At 38.8% G+C, this 23111-nt stretch overlaps 1 protein-coding gene and 1 pseudogene across 16 annotated transcripts in view; one reads left to right on the forward strand and one right to left on the reverse strand.

The window, feature by feature from the left end:
• Window positions 1–20954, reverse strand: part of STK33 (serine/threonine kinase 33) — a 401742-nt gene extending 380788 nt beyond the window's left edge. For 8 of the 16 annotated variants that reach the window (XM_077113912.1, XM_077113891.1, XM_077113893.1 and 5 more), the window contains exon 1: window positions 20799–20952. The gene's annotated coding sequence lies outside the window, so the exon portion shown is untranslated. Of the gene's footprint in view, window positions 1–20465; window positions 20720–20798 lie in introns of those variants that run through there. The other 8 variants (XM_077113892.1, XM_077113900.1, XM_077113897.1 and 5 more) reach the window with 3 other exon arrangements.
• On the forward strand, window positions 9364–11493 carry LOC143645225 (methyl-CpG-binding domain protein 1 pseudogene; annotated as a pseudogene).
• Window positions 20955–23111: the final 2157 nt, after the last annotated feature.

The following is a 23111-nucleotide window of genomic DNA, read 5'->3' on the forward strand; positions in this document are numbered from 1 at the left end:
GGTTCAAGAAGGCCGATGAAGTTCAGGATTTTTCTCTAGTGAGAAGGCAAATGGCGAACACAGTTACAGTTTCTCTTTTGGATGGAAGGGCATATGGTGAACACGGTCAGGGCTCCTCTCTCATCTGGAAGGGTACATGGCAAACACGGCGTCATCTGCTAGCTTCTTCTTCTGGCTTCCTGTTTCATGAAGCTCCGTGGGAGGCATTTTCCTTCTTCATCTCCAAAGCGCTGGCTGATGGACTCTCTGCTTCATGGTGCTGCAGCATTTTCTGCTCTCTCTGAATCTCTCATTCTCCAAAATGTTTCCTCTTTTATAGGACTCCAGTAAACCAATCAAGACCCACTCAAATGGGTGGAGACATGTCGTCACCTAATCCAGTTTAACAACCACTCTTGATTAAATCACATCTCCAGGGAGATGATCTGATTACAGTTTCAAACATACAGTATTGAATAGGGACTATTCTGCCTTTATGAAATGGGATTTAGATTAAAACATGGCTTTTCTAGGAGACATACATCCTTTCAAACCAGCACAATAGGTATTCGATACTTATAGAAGGGAGAAAGAAAGGAGGGAAGGAAAAGGAAGAGAAGGAGTAATCTATTTATACAAACAAGTGAACAAATAGCAGTTGAAGTGGTAGACAAGGCCCACAGATGTATAAAAAAAAAAAAAGGAACTCCAAAAAAAGTTGAAGTGCTGAAAACTGACATTCAGATAATTCAGGTAATTGACATTCAGATAATTCAATTTTTAGTTATTATGAATGATAGCGATAATGACCACTTATATGGCTGCAGTCTCAATCCATTGGCACTTTACAAATAAGCTTACAAAGTAAGGAGCTCTGCATTGGGTTCCTTATATACTTTATACAGAGACACAGAGGCAATAAAAAAAAAGGAAGAAGCAAAATGAAAAGAAAAAAAGCTATTCCACACTCCAACTGGGTATTGAAGAAGACATAATGATTTAAATACTTCAAAAATGATTGCTCCATGGTCAGTATAATTAATAGTACTTTGAGAAAGATGCTGTTTCGGTTTTCTAAGGCAGCCAGAATGCAACATACCAGATATGGGTTGACTTTTACAAAGGGCATTTATTAAGTTACAAGTTTACAGTTCTAAGGCATAGAAATGTCCAAATTAAGGCATTAACAAGAGAATACCTTCACTCAAGAAAGGCCAATCATGTTTGGGTTTCTCTGTCAGCTGGAAAGGCACAAGGATGGCATCTCCTGGTCCTTTGCTCTAGTATTACATTACTTTCACCTTCTGATTCTTGTCGCTTTCTATGTCAGCTCTCCAAGTATTTCCAAATGTCTCTGTCTCTCTGTTCTCTGTACAGATCTCTCACAGAAAGAGCTCTTTCTCTCTCTGTGAGCTCTTTTAAGGACTCCAGTAAACTAATTAAGGCCCACCATAAATGGGCAGGGCCACATCTCCATGGAAATAATCTAATCCTACTCAAACAATGGGTCTGCCCTACAAGGGTGGATTAGGATTAAAAATACAAGGCTTTTCTGGGGAACAAAACAGTTTCAAGCCAGCATAATGCATAAAGATATTTTATTATTAAGGGAAAAAAAGAAAAATATTGTGTATTCTCAACAGAAAGTCAATTATCATAAATTCATTTAGCAATTGAATACTACAACGCTCAGAGATAAAGTGACTTATTTGTTCAGTATTTGAGTCAGATATCCAAACACTTAAAATTATTTCCCAACATTAAAAATTATCATTTACAGGCAGGTCATGGTGGCTCAGCAGGCAGAGTTCTCACCTGCCATGCCAGAGACCTGGGTTCGATTCCCAGTGCCTGCCCACGCAAAAAAAAAAAAAACATGTTACAAAAAATTACCATTTACATTGCACATTATTTGGACCAGAGTTAGAATAAAATACTATCCTATGGAAGATGAAGATTTGTTCTTAGCAAAGTCAGAGAATCTGTTCTCACTCCTAGACTGCCAAGGTTTTACCTTGCTCCCCAGTGAACTTAAAGACACAGCACATATTCTCTAATACCTATGGGATGGTCTGCATAGGAGTTCATGGAAGAGAGATGCAATCAGCCATAATCATGGATGCTTTGGGCTTCTTACATGAAATATATTAAAAATTTTTGAAAATCCTATAGAACTTTTATCTTTCTCACAGTAAAATTCTCCCAGCATGATGATTTGCTTTTTCACAATACCATATCAAAGCATGCATATTGAGCTTAGGTAAATCCTAGAAAACAGATTTCTCCAATGCCTTCGAAAAAAAAGACCCAACACCTAAACAGAGGCTCAGCACTTCAGAAGAAAGTCTATTCTGAAATACGATTGAAGGATGGGTTCATCTCAAAGAGAAGATACATAACTTCCTCTATTTTGTTAATTTATTGGTGTGACAACATGTATCAATTTAAAAGCATTTCACCCACAATGAGAAAATTGTTTGAATACTAATGCACTAAATCTTCTTCCATGGGATCTTAAAGTATTTTTGAACTCTTAGTGGTTTGTATTTAATGCTTTATTGTAAATCAGATTTAATCATTTCATATAACTTCAGTTCTTTAGGAAAATGGGTTTCATTTTGCCTCTACATCTTTATTCCAGATCAGAACTGTCATGAATTGTGATGCCATTTGAAACCACTAATACTACACTCAACAATCCAATTTGTGAGTCTGAAAACGCAATTTTCCAAAATGACAATAGTACTCCCACTTAGTATTCTTAAATATCTTAGACACTTAATTGAATGTCCGTACCATTTTATTTATAGACCTTTCTCAAATAATCTCACAGTAAAATCATCAATTTTTAATTCCTACTTCCACAAAGGCTCTTCGTTGGTTCTGTCTTGAAGACTTAATAGAGTTGTACTTTTAAAAAAACTATTCAAGGGCGGGCCGCGGTGGCTCAGCGGGCAAAGTGCTTGCCTGCTATGCCGGAGGACCTTGGTTCGATTCCCGGCCCCAGCCCATGTAACAAAAACGGAGAAACAGAATACAATAAAAAAACAAGAAAATGTTTAAAAATGTTTCCCTTTCTTCCTTCCTTCCTTCCTTCTCTCTGTCTTTCCTTTAAAAAAAAAAAAAAAAAAAAACTATTCAATATATAAATGTTAAAAATAAAAACATTTTTACAAGACTCATAAATCTCTATAGCATATGGTGTAATAATTTATAACAGTAGGAATAGAGAACAAAACTAAATAAGAATAACTCTCCATAATACAAAATATACATGCATACACATCAGTATGTATGTTAGTGTGGTATATATCTACTTTGTGAATGATCTACAGAAAAATTTTAATATAAGGCAGTTTTTATCCCCTATGTTATAGCCTTCTGGGCTATAGGTATGCTCAAGAATATGAACCAATCAAACATCACTAAAGCAAAACCTAGAATGGATAAGTAATAACCACATCACTGCATCATGAATAAAGATGCAACCACAGAATCCAGGAGTTGGAAAAGAACACCAAGGGATATCGAGTACAGGGTACAATTTCTTTCACAGAAGATCTGACAGATGCTGACACAGATACTGTTTAGAATTTTCCAGTGTCAGGAAGCCTGTATTAGGGTTCTCCAGAGAAACAGAACCAAAAAATATATTACACACACATCCAAAGATATTTATTGTAAGGAACTGGCTCAAGCAACTGCAGTAGCTGATAAGTCTGAATTTTGTAGGGCAGGTTGGAAGGCTGGAAATTCTAGTAAAGATGGTATTGACATTTTGGAGGCAGAAATTCTTCTGATCTCCGGAATCCTCAGTTCTTGTTCTTAAGCTCTCTCTGGATGAGCTCAAACCACATTTTTAAAAATTTTTTTATTAATTTTTAAATTTTTAAAAAATATATGCCAAGAAAGAAACACAAACGTCCTTAACATATGATCATTCCGTTCTACATATATAATCAGTAATTCACAATATCATCACATAGTTGCATATTCATCATCATGATCATTTCTTAGAACATTTGCATCAATTCAGAAAAAGAAATAAAAAGACAACAGAAAAAGAAATAAAACAAAAAAAGAAAAAAAATTATACATATCATACCCCTTACCCCTCCCTTTCATTGATCACTAGCATTCCAAACTAAATTTATTTTAACATTTGTTCCCCCTATTATTTATTTTTATCCCATATGTTCTATTCGTCTGTTGACAAGGTAGATAAAAGGAGCATCAGACACAAGGTCAAACCACATTTTTTGAGAGAAATCTCCTTTACTTTAAGTCAACTCACTGTAGATGCCAATAACCAGGCCAGTTTTGACCAAACGACTGGACAATACAAACCAGCCAAGCTTACATGTAAAATTAACCATCACAGAACCATTCTTTACTTTCTCCAAGAACCACATTTCATTGAATATCAAAGACAAAATGTTTTTCCTCATATTGATCCAAAATTATCTTCCTATAAATCTTCCTGCTGTCCTTCCTACTGATATGCCTAGTCCCCATCAACAGGTCTCAGTTCTCTAGGTAGGAAGAAAATGAGCCTGTTTCCCTTTGGTCATATTTCCTACAGGTTAGCCATCTTTTCTACATCCTCAACACCTTTGGCTATCCTTTATATCTTTTAAAGACTCTTCACTATCTCAGTACCTTCACCTTCCTCTGGATGAAATTAAACTTTCCAATATTTCTATTGAAATATGACATCTAACACTAAAAGTTATACACCACAAATCATTACCAACACTTACTCACTAGGAAGCAGATATTTAGGAAAGAGTCAAATTCAAGAAACCACTGGTTCCAAAGGGGCAAGTCATGACATGTACTATGGAAATGAATAAATGAACAGAAAATACAAACCAATGATATCCAAAGACAATTAAGCAAAAAATGGGGGAGGGAAGTAAAAATTTAATAGTATCATAAACGATTTGCTCTAATAGATGTTAATCACCCTATATGCTAGTCCATAAGCAAAATTATCTGAGATATTTGGCCTCTCTCTCTAAGCCAACTCCACAGAGGAATTTACTGGCCTCCTTTCCCTCTACATGGGACATGACTCCCAGAGCTGTAAATCTCCCTGGCAACATGGGACATGACTCCCAGGCATGAGTCTGGCCATGGCAATGAGGAAACAAAAAAGGCTTTCTGACCAAAAGGGGGAAGAGAAATGAAATAAAATAAAGTTTTAGTGGCTGAGAGATTTCAAATAGAGTCACGAGGTCATTCTGGAAGTTATTCTTATACAGTATATAGAGATCCCTTTTAAATTTTTGGTGTATTAGAATAGCTAGTAGGAAATATCTGAAACTGTTGAACTGTAACCCAATAGCCTTTACTCTTGAAGGTGACTGAACAACTATAGAGCTTTTAAGATGTGTTCATGTGATCAAGAAAACCTTATGACTGACATTCCCTTTATCCAGTGTATGGACAGATAAGTAAGAAAAAGACAGACAAAAAATAAATAAACAATAGGGAGGAATGGGGGTATGGATGTTTTGGGTGTTCTTTTTTACATTTATTTTTTATGTTTATTGTTGTTTTTTGTAGTCATGAAAATGCTCAAAACTCAACTGTGATGATGAATGCACAGCTAAATGATGATACTGTCAACCACTGACTGTACACTTTGGATGATTATATGGTATGTGAATATATAATATATCTCAACTTTAAAAATTATCTGAGATGATAGTAATCCTAATGTGATATGAGAAAAACTTTCTAAGTTGCCATAAACTTGATTATATAAAGAATAGTCATATAGTTTTAAATAAGTTGCTTTTAATCTTATCTACAGAATCAAACCAAATCAAAACATTAGATGTAATTAAGACAGTTTAGTCTCCTTAGAGACTATAATAGACATGTCCCTAGAGATTGCAATAACAAGGAATGAAACATTTGATACACTCAAGGAAATTCTATTGAAAAAATTAGTCTGTAAAACAGATAATTTAAGGCAAAGAGATGGCTTATTAAAACTCATTCAATGCTGAGTATAATAATGCTTCTATTATAATTTCAATTCACCAGCAGCTAAACTAAAATGTTACCACTCAAGCCACCTTAAGAATTCAGATGTAATCGATACAGTCATTGTCTGTTACAGTGACTGGATCACAGAATTATTTTAGGCTGAAAGGAATTCACATCAAAAAAACAAAGCTAATAAGTGGCAGCACCAAATCTTGAAACCAAAAATCTGGTACTTTGTCTAATGCATTTCAACAATCCTTCAAATATTTGAAAACAGCTCTCATACTTTCCTTTCCTACCTCTAACCCATCTTTTCAATGCCAGGTTCTTCAATGATTCATTACACAGGAAAAAACCCCAGAAAAAAGTCATACATAAAAGACCTCTGGAACTTTAACCACATTCTTTCACATATGAAGGGCCAGCTTAGGTTGTCTCTTGAGGGGATAAATGACTGTGTAAATGGAAGATGGCCTCCTGCTGCTGGGCCACTCTTTAAACCCTAAGGCAAGGCAAGAGAGAACTAAGGCACAGCCTTGGAGCCAGGTCAATTAGTGACTATGGGAGAGCACATAAGAAGTTATGTCTACGCATCGTCAAAAGCACCAGAGGACAACACCTCTGGTTCAGGGGCTGTGTTCCATTTACCTGGCCCTCTCCAATAGCTCCCCCTCTACTAGGTCTCAGCCAGCCCAATGAATCTTTCCTATTAGTAACTAAGCCCTGAATCCAACAGGAGATGGCCCCTTCCAGAGAAAGTATATAACCACAGAAAGAATTCTCCATGAACTAAAAGGTCATAATCTCCAAACAGATGGGCAAGCAACCAAAAACAACATTTAAGTAGGAGGATCCTAGATCAATAGAATCAAGAAGGCAAAAGTCCAAAATAGCAGATATTTGGAGGAAATGCTAAAGACAAAGTAAAGGATTTTTTTAAGCTAGACATAGAGTAAGAAGAATAAAGTCAACACAGATGTTGATTTTTAACTACAAATTGTGCTGTCTTCTCCATCAAAAAATGACATCAAATCTCAGTCCAGCCTAACAGACTCTTTGTAAATTAGGTACTGCTAGCTAGCTTATCCAGTCATTGTCTCCCATTATTTCACTGGATACCAAACTTCCTTAAAGACCTACTAAGGCAGGACAAAAAAGGGCATTGAGGCTTAGTCTGTGATTTCGTATCTGAAGTTAACGTATAATTGTAAACTCGCTAAAACAAAAACTTTCTCTAAGCCCCAAAACCATAAAGCTTATAATATCATGGGCCCAAAATGAACTCTTAGTTAATAACAGAAAGTCTGGGGTCATAAAGATTGTTAAAGTATGTGCCTAAAAGTGTCATATAAACTTTTATATGACAGGACACCACAAGCACCCATCGTTATCTTTCCTTGAAACAAAGAAAACACCTGGCATTCAAAGGTCAAAATGGAAAAACACTGTCAGCAAAATCTCCCTATAACACAAACTAAACCCATGCCACTTAGCACACATCTCTCTCTTGAGTACACATGCACTCTTGTGTGTACTAACCTTTCAATAAACTTCACTGCTTACTGCTACTTGCTTTCTCATCCTTGAATTCTTTTCCATGGCAAGACTCTGAACCTGGAGTACAGCTTGGCTCTGGTGTAAGCAGAGCTCTAGTAACACTACATTCTTTTCCAAGCCTTTGTGCCTGCTGCACAGTCTGCCTCAGGTTCTTTTCCCCTCTTGCTCCTCCCTCCCTGACTTCCCCAAGAGGACTAGGAAGAGCTTTCCTGCAGGCTCCCATAACACCAATTTATGCATCTGTCATAGCCCCTCCTGTATGATACTATAACTTCTTGGCTACTTTACTGCCATAACAACAGACTAATTTACAGGGATCATATTGTTTTTAATCTTTGCATCCCAAAAACTTTAGCATAGAGTCTGGCACATAATTAAGTAAGTAAATGAATCAAATGAGGGAAGTGAGGGTAAGTGAAGTAAAAGTCATGTAAAGACTCTGTGCATTGTGTCTCTGTCATCTACCATACTGATTTGTAAAAGATATACAGAGAAAAGAGCTTAAAACAAAGTAGGTGATCAATTAAAACTTACTGAATAAATCAAGTGAACAAGCCTGATATGAACTTTGATATATTCAGAAAGCATGATGATCATTTGTATAAAGGTCCCTGTCAACCCTAAGATTCTATGGTGTTTTAAAAAAACTGTATTTATACAAACTTTTCAAGAAAACTTAGGAATCGAGAAGAGGGAAATAACATATTGAATGCTACAAATTAGTTAGGCATCCTTACGTATGATTTTGATTTGCTTTTCATGATAAACCTGGAAAACTAGAATTATATAGAATCTGAAGTTAGAGAAGCAGAATCAAAATTTAAACCCAGGTGAGCCTGATCCTAATCCCAAACTTTTCCCACATTGAACCTTGTTAGTGGCACACTTAAACCTCTGGGAGGAACAAAAGGCTATCCTCACCCTCACTGCACTCCAAGGATGGGGGGGAAGCACAGGCAATGGGAAGTGACTGTTAATGGGCATAGAGTTTATTTTGGGGGGCGGTGATAAAAATGTTCTGGAATTAGATAGTGGTGATGGTTGCACAACTTTGTCAATATACTAGAAAACACTGATCTTAAAAAGGTAAATTTTATGGTATGTGAATCACATCTCTATATAAAAAGTGAGTTCTAACTACAAGAGATAGGGGGAGGTTTAGATTTCCTATTTGGTAAGGTTGTGTTTATTGGTTATCTTTCTCTTGGGAACAGTGAAATTATTTAAAATTGAGTGTTGACAGACTGTGGACTTGGGGCATTATACATGATGCCTAATGAATGCAAGTGGCTGAAGGATGCACACAATGGTGTATATGTATGATCAAATATTGTGCTACCACAATAAGTATTGAAGTTGTGAGACATGCAACAATGTGAATGACCCTGTTGAGGCATTTGTTGAGGCAAAATAAGCTAGAAATGAAAGAACAATTGTTGTATGGTCTCATTTAGAAAATGCTTATAAGAAAATAGGGGCCTAGATTGTAAACTCTTATAGCAAACACATTTAGTCCAGAGTGGTAATTTTATATCTGGGTTTTGAGAGACTGTTTTATATATGTATAACCTGGTATTTAGAGATAAGAACAAGTCCGATCAGGTCAGGATTAAGGTAATTCAGAAAACAGGGGTAAAGAAGATATTGTCTATATTTTAGAACCGCACCTACTCTTTGAGACCAAAGAAGAAAGGTTTATTTTGTCCAGAACCTAAATTTTCTGTAGCATATAATCTAACTCAACTCTATCTGCACAGGTCAGTTGAACAATTGCAACACAGGGAATCCAGAATAAGAATGAGGGCTTTTAATTCTGTATAGCTTAATGTAATGCCTGGATACATCTTAGGATATATTAAGCAGATAATCAAAAAGTATTATCTGCAGCAGAAGCGGCAGCTACCCAGTGACAGGGCAGGGTCTGACGATGAGGCAGAGTTGCCCCCACCCTACCCTCATGGCAGGAGATCCAGCCCTGCCCACAGATTCCATTTGGGCCCCACCCTTAAGTGCCCCTTGGTCAAGCCCACAGCTCGACCAAGCCATGCTTGGGCTCCAATGAAGCAGAAAGAAGGTGGTTTCGTGTTGCCCCCACCTTGCACCAACCTTGTATTCTTACGGGAGGGTGTGGGCAATCCTGTGCCAGTGCCTGGCCCTGCCCCAGCTTTCACAGAAGCCCGACTGCAGGTGAAGCAAGAGAAGGCAGATAACCAGGAAGACTGGACACCAGGCCCAGCCATCCTGACTTCTCCTGAATTGCTGCTTGGCTGCCCCAGAAAGAGAGTAGACTCAGTCCTGCCACCTGTGAAGCAGGAGCCACCTGGCCCTGAGGAGGACAAAGAGGAAAAAAATAGGAATGATTCTGCCTTTGACTTGGCCACAGAGGAGAAGGCAAGAGGGGCCAACACCCCCATGATCACGGAGATATTCAGCCTGGATTGAACCAGCTTCCAGGATACAGCAGTCTGGTTACCAAGGTCCATGGCCCTTAAAAAACCTGGAGCTAGAGTGATGCCCCGATGAATCCCAGAGTGATTTGATCAGTGAGTGGAAAAGTATTTGCAAAGTCCCCTTCGGGGAATGGTGAAAACGGGGGAAAATTCAACCCCCGCTAGTTGAATTCTTGATATTCTCACAAGCAGTGTGAACAACCAAAGCTATAGGCTGAGCCCCCAGTCTTGGGGTTTGTTCATATGAAACTTAACCCCACAAAGGATAGGTTACGCCTACTTAAAATTAGGCCTAAAAGTCACCCCCAAGAGAACATCTTTTGTTGCTCAGATGTGGCCTCTCTCTCCAGTCAACACAGCAAGCAAACTCACCACCCTCCCCCTGTGTATGTGGGACATGAATCCCAGGGGTGTGCACCTTCCTGGCAACGTGGGACACAAATCCTAAACTGAGCTGAGACTCAGCATCAAGGTTTTGAGAAAAACCCTAGATTGAGCTGAGATTTAGCATCAAGGGATTGAGAAAACCTTCTCGACCAAAAGGGGGAAGAGTGAAATGAGACAAAGTGTCAATGGCTGAGAGATTCCAAACAGAGTCGAGAGATTATCCTGGAGGTTATTCTTACGCATTAAGTAGGTATCACTTTGTTATTCAAGATGTAATGGAGAGGCTGGAGGGAACTACCTGAAAATGTAGAGCTGTGTTCCAGTAGCCATATTTCTTGATGATGATTGTATAATGATATAGCTTTCACAATGTGACTGTGTGATTGTGAAAACCTTGTGTCTGATGCTCCTTTTATCTACCTTGTCAACAGATGAGTAGAACATATGGAATAAAATTAAATAATAAGGGGAACAAATGTCAAAATAAATTTAGTTTGAAATGCTAGTGATCAATGAAAGGGAGGGGTAAGGGGTATGGTATGTATAAATTTTTTCTGTTTTCATTTTATTTCTTTTTATGTTATCTTTTATTTTTTTTTCTGAATTGATGCAAATGTTCTAAGAAATCAGCATGATGATGAATATGCAACTATGTGATGATATTGTGAATTACTGATTATATATGTAGAACGGAATGATTATATATTAAGAATGTGTTTCTTTGTTGTCATATTTTTTTAATTTAAAATTAATTTAAAAAATTAAAAAAAAACAAACCTAGAGCTAGAAAGCAGTAGACTGGAGGCTTCTGCAGACTGTAGGATTCAAGTCTGCAGGGCAGGCAGTCAGGAAGGGAAGATGGATGTAAAGTATAGGAGAGCAAAGACATACTGGAGCCTACGAGCATGAACTGGAACCCATGAGGATGTTCTCCTGGAACCCATGACAGTCTCTCATCACCTCCGACTTCGATAATGTGGGTATCCTGCAGAAGAAGCTGGTGCCCGTCATCACAGAGTTAAATATGCATCTGGCCCAGGATTTAGAGAAGCCAAAGGAAGATCCTGGGAAGGTGGAGCAGCTGCAGGCCTGGCTACTGCCCCACACCAACGAAGCTACGTAAACTCTTAGCAGTAAATGAAAATGAGTATTTTACCAAACTGCAATTGAAAGAAGAAGCATTAAAAGAGAGAAAAAAAACAAAATGAGAGAATTATTATAAGAGAAGGAAGACAATGAGACAATATTTTTGTGACTATGTAGCAGGCAGGCCTTCCCGTCTTTCTGGTTTAGTTGTGCTCTCTGTGGAAAATCCCCAAACCCCCTCTCCTTGCAGGCAAGTGAGATAAGGCACATTTCCTGGTATAGAAACCCCCTCCCCTAGCCTTCAGGAACGGGTGAAGATGCACATAGGCAAGAGAAGACATTCCTGGGGTGGGGGCCCCTCAAGGTTCAGCTCTGGGCCATTCTCAACTTAAATTAGCCAATTATTTACCTTGTCTTTAACATGTCAAAGAGTCTATAAAAGCTAAGGTTGCCTTTTGTTCGGGGCTCAGACTTTCAGAGGCTACTCGGCTGAGCCCTATGGCCATAGCAAATAAAACCTGCTTCCGGAAACTACAGATCCTTAGTCTCAGCCTGTTCTAACTTCGCGGAACATTCCTGGAGGCCTGCAGCCTCATTCCTGGTTTTCGCGCTACAACTGAAAAACTGAACCAACAATTAAGGAAATGGAATCCAAATTTAGAAACCAGCACATACAAAATTCAAAGTAGGTGGATTACAAATGATCAAGGAAAGCTAAGAGAGGAAAGTGTACCCTTGAGAGGGTATACCTGTCAGTTGTACTTAGGCTACTATTATATATCAGTGAATTAAAAGATCGATAAATTTTTTTGTGTGCTCTAATGTTCTACACTTACCCCTATTTTAGAACGGGTATTATTCTTAATTGGCTTTTAGGTATAAACTGCCAACTTGCTCTTGACTGGAAATACAGTTGTGCTCTCTTCACATGCTGTGGTCTCCACCTGTGCTGAGGGCCCCTTCTAGGTTCTCTGAAACAGATTTGTGTTGCCTGTTTTCCTTCCTGGTATCCTGATCCTTAAGGCCTGATAACCTGGACTTTTGAACCACATCCTGACTCCAGTCCACTGTGACCCCTGGCTTTTAGACTTTTGTCTTTATTCTGCCCAGCTGGGTTGTGTGACTACCCCTCCAGACCATTTGTTTGCCCCCTGCCTAGGTGCAAACTAGGTTGGGTGTAGTGGCAAGGCACTTCGATGCTCATAATCTTATTTGTCTTATCTGTAAAATAAGAATAATAATACCTGCTGTTCTATCAACTTGAAAAAAAAAAAAGTATTGGCAAAGTCCCTTGAGGGATGGGAGAAAAAATATGGGTCTATCATATATCGACCAATGGAATCGAATAGAGTGCTCAGATATAGACCCTCTCATCTATGGACATTTGATCTTTGATAAGGCAGTCAAGCCAACTCACCTGGGACAGAACAGTCTCTTCAATAAATGGTACCTAGAGAACTGGATATCCATATGCAAAAGAATGAAAGAGGACCCGTATCTTATACCCTGTACAAAAGTTAACTCAAAATGGATCAAAGATCTAAACATTAGGTCTAAGACCATAAACAGTGAGAGGAAAATGTAGGGAGATATCTTATGAATCTTACAATTGGAGGCAGTTTTATGGACCTTAAACCTAAAGCAAGAGCACTGAAGAAAGAAATAAATAAATGGGAGCTCCTCAAAATTAAACACTTTTGTGCATCAAAGAACTTCATCAAGAAAGTAGAAAGAGAAGATGGCGGCTTAGTAAGACGCGCGGGTCTTAGTTCCTCCTCCAGAAAAGCAACTAAAGAAACAGAAACAATACGAAACAGCTCCCGGAGTCACGACAGAGACCAAAAAGACAGCGTACCCCATTCTGGAACAGCTGAACTGGCAGGGAGAATCTGCTGCGGTGAGAGACCCGAGGGGCGCGCGTTTTCCCGGCCGGGGCGGCTGGCGACTGGGGTCCCCTCCACGCACGTGGCTCCCCAGTCTGACTGGGAACGTTGGATAGCGGGGCCCTCCCGTCACGCTTGGCGTTTCGGGCCAGCTGGGCAATTAGGACCGGCACTCTCCCAAGCCGCGGCGGCCAGCGACCCCCACCTCCACGCGCGGTTTCCCGGGCCGACTGCGGTGCAGACAGACGAGCGCCACGAGCGCCACCTACTGGGCAGGAAAAGAAAAACAGAGCCCAGAGATTTCACAGAAAAAGCTTTCAACCAGCTGTGTAACACACCCAGGGAAATCTGATCAAATGCCCAGACACCAGCAGAAAATAATGGATGACGCTCGGAAAATTGAAGATATGGCCCAGTCAAAGGAACAAACCAATAGTTCAAATGAGATACAGGAGCTGAGACAACTAATGCTGAATATACGAACAGAAATGGAAATATTCTTCAAAAACCAACTCAGTAAATTGAGGGAGGACATGAAGAAGACATGGGCTGAACAAAAAGAAGAAATAGAAAATCTGAAAAAACAAATCACAGAACTTATGGGAGTGAAGGAGAAGCTTAGCCTACCTATAGGTTTGTCTAAGAGTTAATTCTGGAGGACCTCTTTTGTTGCTCAGATGTGGCCTCTCTCTCTAAGCCCAACTCTGTAAGTGAAATCATTGCCCTCCCCTCTACATGAGAAATTACATCCAGGGGTGAAAGTATTCCTGGCAGCATGAGAGATGAGTCCCAGGGATGAGTTCGGCCCTGGCACCGTGGAATCAACAATTCCATTCTGACCAAAAGGGAAAAAGAAGAGCAACTAATAAAGTATCAGTGGCTGAGAAAGTTCAGATAGAGTTGAAAAGCTACTCTGGAGGTCACTCTTATGCAAGCTTCAGTTAGATATTGCTACCTATCATAACTTGCCAAACCCCAAGCAAAACCATTCCAGCCAATCCTAAAGAACACCTAGAATGATATATAACATTCTACAAAGGTTTCATGCACTAGGGTAACTTTCCAGAAACGTACAACCTCCAGATGGCTCCCTGGACCAGATAAATCCTGAAACCTAGAGGGCCCAGCCTCTCCAGAACATTAACTAGTTACATCTTCCTACCCCATATTACTGACAGCCCCTTCCAACATGAAAAACTTAGAATGGCCATAGCCTAAATACCCCTAAAGAGTGGGATAGAAAGATCAAAGGTGATGGTAGAGTTATATAGAGAAGATAGGGTTTAACAAACGAATATGATTGCTTGAATCACTAAATTGATATTTCTTTTCATCTTCAGTATCTTAGAGCACCTAGAAGTAAAAACTTAAAATAGTGGAATTGTAACCCATACCAAACTCTGAAATCTGTTCTACAACTAATTATTGTGCTGTGCTTTGAAATTTGTTGCTTTTTTGTATATATCTTGTTTTTCTCAAAAAAGAAAAAAAGTTGATTGTGATGATAAAAAAATATTTATTCCTCTCTCGCCTTATAAACCTTTCTGAAGTAAAACAATTTCAGACTGATAAAACTGCAGGGACTTGTGACATGATTAGCTTCTTATGCATCCTAAGATTTTAGTTAATAAAGCAAGAAAAGGTACATTAATAGTTTAACAACTGAGAGCTAGAAGAAAAATCTGAGATGATGGTATGGTAGCCCATGACAAACTCTGGGATCTGTCCTGTAGCTACTTGTTTTCAAAGTACTTTCAAAGAGTACTTTGAAAACCTGCTTTTTTTTTTTTTTTTGCATATATGCTATATTATACAATTTAAAAAGTTTAAAAAAAGCAAGGTGCAACTATTAAAAGGAGATAAGTGTACAAATGATAACATATGTACCATCAAAGAAATATGACAGAAAAATAATTAAGAGGTTAGCTTGAAAATCACTGCTAGACACTGGTTTACTTCCATAATAACAAATATGAAAAATAATGAATTTTATTGTCATAAACTGAATACTAAAATATAGATTTAGTGGGAAATTAATAGGGTTTCCACAAAAAATGCCCAAGGAAAATATATGCTTTTTCCCAAGGTGTCAGCTGATTGGAGCTGAGCTCTTTAAATAGATATAAGAGCAGCTATGTTCAGATTTACTAACAGCAGACAGAGCTGAAACAATTCAAGTAAGAACCTGAGCCTCAGATACTCTGCCTTTGGTAAGTGGATTCTCTCCTAGCATGCGCTGTATCACTGCAGATGAGCATTCATTCTGCTGTGATAACAACAAAATAACAGAGTAGAACTTTCAATTACCAATATCTCCACCTCAGAGACTGGATGTTATAAGACTTTTTTAGATTCCCTGAATGAGTATATATAGTCTAAATGCCAGTTTTCCCAAATAACCATCAGTTTATATCAGCTCATGTAAAGAATATCGAATTATAAGCAAACATTTTTACACATACAATGTAAAAGTGAAAATATAATACAGTATTCTAGAATTGTGCCTGGCAAATCATAGGCATCCAATAAATATTTGTCGAATATATGTTTATAATAGTTAATGTTTACTAAATAATTTAGATCAAAAATAAGGCAATCAATAAGCATATTCCCAAATCAACTTCTCTTAATCAATAGAAATTTACTTTTTCTTACTTTATTCCTTATGTAAAACCATATTCTCATTGATATTCAAACTGATGAGTCAATGGTTAAAGGAAGATAATTAGTCCATTATATGTAGAGAGCACATTCTGATTAATTCTAAAAGCTACTGACTCTTGCCTTATAAACCTTTCTGAAGTAAAACAATTCCAGACTGATAAAGCTACAGGGACTTGTGACGTGATTAGTTTCTTAGTTTCTTATGCATCCTAAGATTTATTTTAGTTAATAAAGCAAGAAAAGGTACATTAATACAGTTTAACAATATGTTGACCATTCTTCACATCTAGAACCCTCAAACAGATGCAAGTTTAAAATACAATTAGCCTCACTGACGTGTATCAGAGTTCAGCACAAAGGGAAATCCTTTCTGAAACACCTTAAAGTTCATCAATTTACCAATGTCAAGAAGGTCAGCAATTAATTTTATGCTAAATTTTTCCATTTCTAAGGCTCTTTTAAAAACAGAGAAATTATTTCTTGGCATCTAACAACTCTGCATACTTGAAATACTAGTAGGATCATCAGATGGACAATAAAATATCTCCAAAGATCTTCTGCTCTTCACATTTTTCACCTCAGAAGGGCACTTCTAAAAATCTAATAAGATTCTACAAATTCACAGTGTGTGATGGACATGTAGAAAAAGCCTGACTTCTTCTTGATTTGCTGACATCACAAAATAATATTTTAAAAGAAGATGTAGATAGTTATCTGTTCTCTGCATGGGAACAACTTTCTAAGCACAAAAGCAATGAATCATAAAAAAAAAAAAACTAATAGATGAAAAACATAAAATTGTTTTAATTTCCCCAAATAAAAAAATATCATAAATTAACTGAAAAGCAAACAAATTATGGGAGAAATGCCTCCATAGGACAAGAAAAGAGTTAGTGTTCTTACTATATAAAGAGTTCACACAAATCTGTATGTGGACATGACAACACCCCAAGCACTCACTTTCCTGGTAGAAGTCACTGCAAGATCACTGTGCCAACTTGAAGCTATTACGCATGCCAGAAAAACCATGTCCTTTAATCCTCATTCAGTATTGCTGGGTGGAATCTATTTTACTATTCCCACAAAGATATGACCCACCCAGTTATGGGTGGTGACTTTTGATTAGGTGGTTTCCATGGAGATGTTGTCTCTACACATTCTAGGTGGGGCTGTTTACTGAAGCCCTTTAAAGGAGAACCATTTTGGAAAACGGTTTAGAGCCCAGACAGCCCAATAGACCTTTCGAGATGAAGAAGGAAAATGCTCCCAGGGGAACTTCATGAAACAAGAACCCTGGAAAAAAAGCTAGCAGACATTGTCATGTTCACCATGTGCCTTTCCGGTTGAGAGAAAAACCCTGAACATCACCAGCCATTTTGAACCAAGGTGTCTTTCCTTGGATGCCACAGATTGAACATTTCTATAGCCTTGCTTTAATCTGGACATTTTCACAGCCTCAGAACATTGTAAACTTGCAACTTAATAAACTCCTCTTTTTAAAAGCCATTTTGTTTCTGGTATATCACATTCTGGCAGCTTACAAACTAGAACAATCACTATTTTAAAAAACAGTCACAGAAGGATCACTCTGCCTCTTATGGTTTGCCTTGGTTCTTTGCCCTACCTTAATGTCCTCCATCTTCTAAGACCTATTAGATTGAAGATTCAGATAAAAAGGCAGTCAGTCTGCCCTTGATTTCAGATTTTCAAAGACCTAACTCTGGAATACTGCTTCCTACACCGTCTGCTGCCTGTGGACAAGTAACAACTTGTCCCAAGTTCCAGAGACCCATTATCCAACTAATTCCAGCCAAGACCCAGCATACAGATTCCTGCCTGGGCTGGGAAAGGCAGAAATAAAGCAATTAATTAAAAGGTTGATAAGAAAAACACTGAGACTTCAATACAAAAACCCATCAAAGAGCCTGTGCAGGCAGTTCACAGGAAAGAAATATTTAATAGCTAACAACCTGATTTTTTAATGCTTAAATACATTAATAAGGAAAGTCATGAGTAAAAATAACGAAGGCACCATTTTATCTGTGAAATTAGCAAAGAGTTTTTAAAAATAATAATGCTCAGAGAAGAAAGAATTTACCAAATAACTATGACTGCTGAATCATTATATTGATACTTCTGTTGGTCTCCAATGTCTTGGAGCAGCTTGAAGAAAAAATGAAAAATCGTGGAACTATAACCCATACCAAACTTTAAATCTAGTCTATCACTACTTGTTAAGATGCACTTGGAAATTTATTGCTTTTTGTATATATGTTATATTTCACAATAAAAAACATTAAATAATAATAATAATAATGCTGATACAGTTTTTAATAATAATGGTATAATCTTTCTGAAGGGCATTATGGCAATATGTTTCGATATGCTTTCAGAACATTCACAATGTTTTGAACCTTTAACTCTGTAATTTCACTTTTAGGAATCGATCCCATGGAAGTAATAAGAAACACAGTCAAAAGATTTAAGTATAAAGATGTTTCATCTCTTTTTTTGTACATGAAATATAAATATCTAACCATAAGTGAATTGAAGTACATTATGATACATCCATAATATAATTATGGAGCAAACAAAAATATAACACTCAAGGTCATTCATTGTTACAAGCATGTATTGTATTAACTCATTTACTCCTCACAATAACATAACATGAAACCTGCAAGGGAGGCAGCAACACCCTCATTTTTCAGTTAAGGAATGTGAGGTACAGAAAAGTATCTTGGGACAGGTTCACACACCCCCATCTAAAATCCAAAAGCTCTGTAAACCAAGAGTTTTCATATATTTGTGGCAAATTCATTTGTTGGCAGAATCTGACTTGAACTGGTATGAAGCTATGTATAGTCTTTATTTAGCCCACTTAAGAGTGAATATGTAATCACCAATTACACTGAAGAAAAGTAATGTGTTTGATTACAGGGTGCTACCTCTGCCCCACTAGAGGTCACACAATATATGTGCCATGTTATCTTCCTATAATCAGAAAAATTCTGAATTTTAAAACAGGTATTCAAGGATTTTAGATGAAGAATGGTGGGTCTGTACTAAGTGACAGAGCTGGGACTTCAAACCTAGGCAGTGTGGAGACTGTGCTAGGCTCTGGAGTTTGTGCTCATAATCACAATGTGATACTTTCAGAGACTGTTTAATCACACAGGAAAATTCTTATAATTCAAATATCAAAGTATTTACCAATTACATAGTATGTGCCAGGCATGCAGACAAATTTTAAATTCCAACTGTGACAAGTGCTACTAAGGTCAGTGGTGACTTGCCTATATTAAGGGAAAGGTTTGTCCTAGACAGAACAGTCAGAGGCAGTTTGCCTGAGGAAACATTTGATCTGAAATGTGAAAGATGAGCAAGAGTTAATCAGGTAAAAGAGAGAAAGGAAAAACATACCTGGTAGCAAGTAGAACATGTGCAAAGGCCCTGTGATAAGAGGAAAAATGGTGACAAAGGACAATGTAATCAGAACACAGAGAACCAGGGGATAAGATAAGGCTGGAGAGGAAGTAGATGTCACAGAACCTTATAGGTAGAGCAATCATTTGCCCCAATTTGATGAGGGACAGTCCCAGGTAGTCTTTTGTCCAAGGATAACTGGCAGCACTCCCTTTACTCTTAAAAGTATCTTGGTCTAGATGATAAAGTATATGGTCACCCAATTTATAGGCCACATTAAATAGTGCTGCCTTTATCCCAAGGGCAATGTGAAACCATGACAAATTTTAAGCAGAAGGAGGTTTTTTGTTTGAGTTGGAGGAAGAGAGAGAGAGAAGGTTAAACAAAATTTTATTTTCAAAAGATTACTACAGCTACGGGGCAGAGAATGGATGGGAATATTGAAAAGACAGAGTAAATGTCTTTAGACCAGTCAGGAGACATAAGCAAGAGCAGTAGTAGCCTGGTCTGCTGTGATAGTGGTAGAGACAGAAGAAGTCGTGGGCCTGGAGGGTTTAGAGAACAAAGGAAAAAGCTCAGGCTTGAAACCCCTTGATGTTTCTTTCTTGATGTTTCCTTCTATTCACAAGCCCTCCTCCAGTGCATGCCCACCCTATTTTCTGGTTGGATATATTGCAACTCTTTGGTGATCAGACAAAAGAGGTCTCCTTAGCATTGGGCTGGTGATGCGGGACCAGGAGTGTCAAACCACTTGTGGCGTGCAACAAATTCTCAAGTGCTTTACATTTACAGTTCACAAAGCAGTGTCCCAGAGGACTTCAATTACCTGTCCACTCAGCCAATAGGGGCTGCTCTTGCGCCATAATGTTCCTCCTGTATGCATCACTGGGTTCAAAGAACTATACTGAGTGCTATAAATATAGTCCTATCTAGATAATGAGGTCCTGCTAGGTGCCAAGCACTAAGAAATTAAAAAAGAAAAGGAAAACGCAACCCTAGAATTTCTAAGGATGTATTACATTTCCCAAACACTTACCCTACAGTAAGTTCGTTTTAAACTTCCAAAAAGGTTCACGTTCCAAGATGGAGTGGAGGTAGAAAGGTGTAGATGAACTGGGGCAGCCAGAGACAACCCGACCTGGAGAAATGGTGTCCCAACGGCTTGACCCCAGGAGAGACTGTGAGGGCACGGCAGGCCTCGGCCGGGTCCCTCCTAGGCGGGGGCCGCCAGCCGGCGGGGCAGAAAAAGCCCAACAGCCCGTTTGCCTGGCTCGTTGCCATAGCAACGGGCCCAGGCCGGCTGCAGCCCTGGCTGCCCGCCCAGATCCTAAGTGGCCCGCCCTGCGCAGCGACGCCAGCGGCAACTCACCTGAGTGGGAGCGAGCTGTCCTCCGACTGGAGTACACGCTTCACGGAGATTGTTGCCGGGCCCGGAATTCGCACCTGAAGAAACTTTTCAGTTTGCGAAGCAGCCTCAAAGAGGTGGACGGGGGCCGCTCGGGGACAAAGCGCCGCCGGTCGCGCGAAGCTCCTTCTCATGCAGGGCTGGCAACAAGGCGCCAGCAGGACAAGGGCTTCCACGTGCAGGAGGAGCCAAAAGGGCGTCCCTCGAGCACCTGGGAGCTGCCAACAACCCCCTCTTACGTACTGACCTGCGAATTCTTTCTCCAGGAGAGAGTCACATTTTACATAATTTTTTTTTTTTTTTTAATTCTGTAAAGGTAATGTTACGGTACTGTTATGGTGATGGCCAGGACAATATTCTCACTCAGAGCTGGAGCTGGGGCTGCAGACCTTGCAGTGTAGTGGGTGCAGAGCTGCTCTAAAAAGACAGAAAAATTGAACCGCGTACCAGTGCTGGAAGGAGGAGGAGGTTGGTGGGTGTCTTTCCTTAGAGGATTTTTAAAAACTTCCTCACAGAACAAATGACAATTCCTGGGATTATGTTTTGGGCACAAATTTATATGGGACAATCTGAATGCATGGCCCCTGCAATAGAGGCTAGAAGTACAGGCTCCAGCTGTATGCTAATGTATGTATTGACATGAACTAGAAATGGCTTCTAAGGACATCAGTCTTGTTCTCCAGTAGTTATGGGGAAGAAATTCAACTATCCTAATTGTTTGAGACACATATCCTCTAAATTTTACTTGATTGATACCCAATTACTTGGGTTGATTCATTTTATTGCTTAGAGGTAGAAATACATTTGACAACTCATCCTGTCAGGGTCATTAGAAAGTTCACAGTGGCCAGAGTAGGCAACTGGTAACTTCCGTTTTGAACAATTTCCAAGTATAAATAATCCCTACCATGTCCTGTTCTGCAGAACTTTGGGGTCTTAACCAAAACCTTGCTTTGAAGAAGTTCCAAGCTTTTGTCTTCCAAGATCCTGGAATAGCCTACAAGAATTTTCTCTGCCCCCCTTCCATGGGAAGATGAAAAGGTGATCCATCCAAGCATGAGTGTTAGTGCCAGTGTCCACAAAAGGAGGTAAACTCTACCATCTTTTATTGAACTATGAAGTGCATGGAATTGCCTTTAATCAGCTGCCATGAAGCCTTATATTTCAGACCCTTACCAAGAAATAACTTTAAACTGTTTACTTCCTAATGCTTATGAAAAGCCTGGTTGAGAGAAATTACCATTATGGAGATTTATTCAAAAGACATGCAAATGACTCCTTTTCCATATGATCTTTGGGTAAGTGAGTCCCAATTGTGGCTACATATTAGAAACATTTTGGAAGTTTTGTCTCTTTTGATTTGTTTTGTTTATAAATACAGAGTTGCAGGTTATCCTTTCAGAAATTCTGATTGAATAGTGCCTGTGAAACCATTTTTAAAAGGTTTTCAAGTGTGTTTGACACAAAAAGGTTTTCAAGTGTGTTTGACACAAAGTCATGTTGGAAATCACTGCACTACGTTTCATCCTGCATTAAGGCTGATCACAAAAAGGTCTGCGTTTGTACCACTTTTTGTTCACCCTTGTAAAACTGTTTATAACAAATCATGCTTTAGCCTTATGCCATTTGCTTATGTTTAGAGATACTGGTTTAAAAAAAAACAATTTTTTTTGAGAATGATGTTTATTATACCTCTATAGCCAAAGCCCACCTGATTGCCCAACCCATGGTTTTTCAAACTTTTTGGACTATAATCCAACAAAAGAAATGTTTTATACATCACCCAGTGTTGCACATAGCAATATATTTAATAATTGAAACAAGTTTTAGAAACCATTACTCTTACCACGTTATATATTCTGATACTTTTCATCTCTTTTTAATACTGGTTCTACCCATGAAATGGTTTTATGCTCCCTGATGAGTTGCAAGTTGCATTAAAAAAAAAAACAGCAGTCTAGCCCATAAGGCTCTTAACTTGCTTCCAGGAAGCCTCTTTGTTGTTCAGATGTGGTCTCTCTCTCTCTCTCTCTCTCTCTCTCTCTCTCTCTCTCTCTCAACACAACTCTGAAAGGAAAACTCCCCCTATATGACACAAGCCATTCTGGGGTAAAAATCTCCCTGACAATGTGGGGCATGACTCCCGGGGATGAGTCCGTCCCTAGCACTGTGAAGTGGGTAACACCTTCTGGACCAAAAGGGGGGAAAGAAGTGTAATAAAGTAAGGTTTCAGTGGCCAAGAGAGATCAAATTGAGTCAAGAGGCTATTTTGGAGGC

The sequence above is a fragment of the Tamandua tetradactyla genome, chromosome 8, assembly GCF_023851605.1.
Source record: "Tamandua tetradactyla isolate mTamTet1 chromosome 8, mTamTet1.pri, whole genome shotgun sequence".
In the NCBI taxonomy this organism is placed as follows: Eukaryota; Metazoa; Chordata; class Mammalia; order Pilosa; family Myrmecophagidae; genus Tamandua; species Tamandua tetradactyla.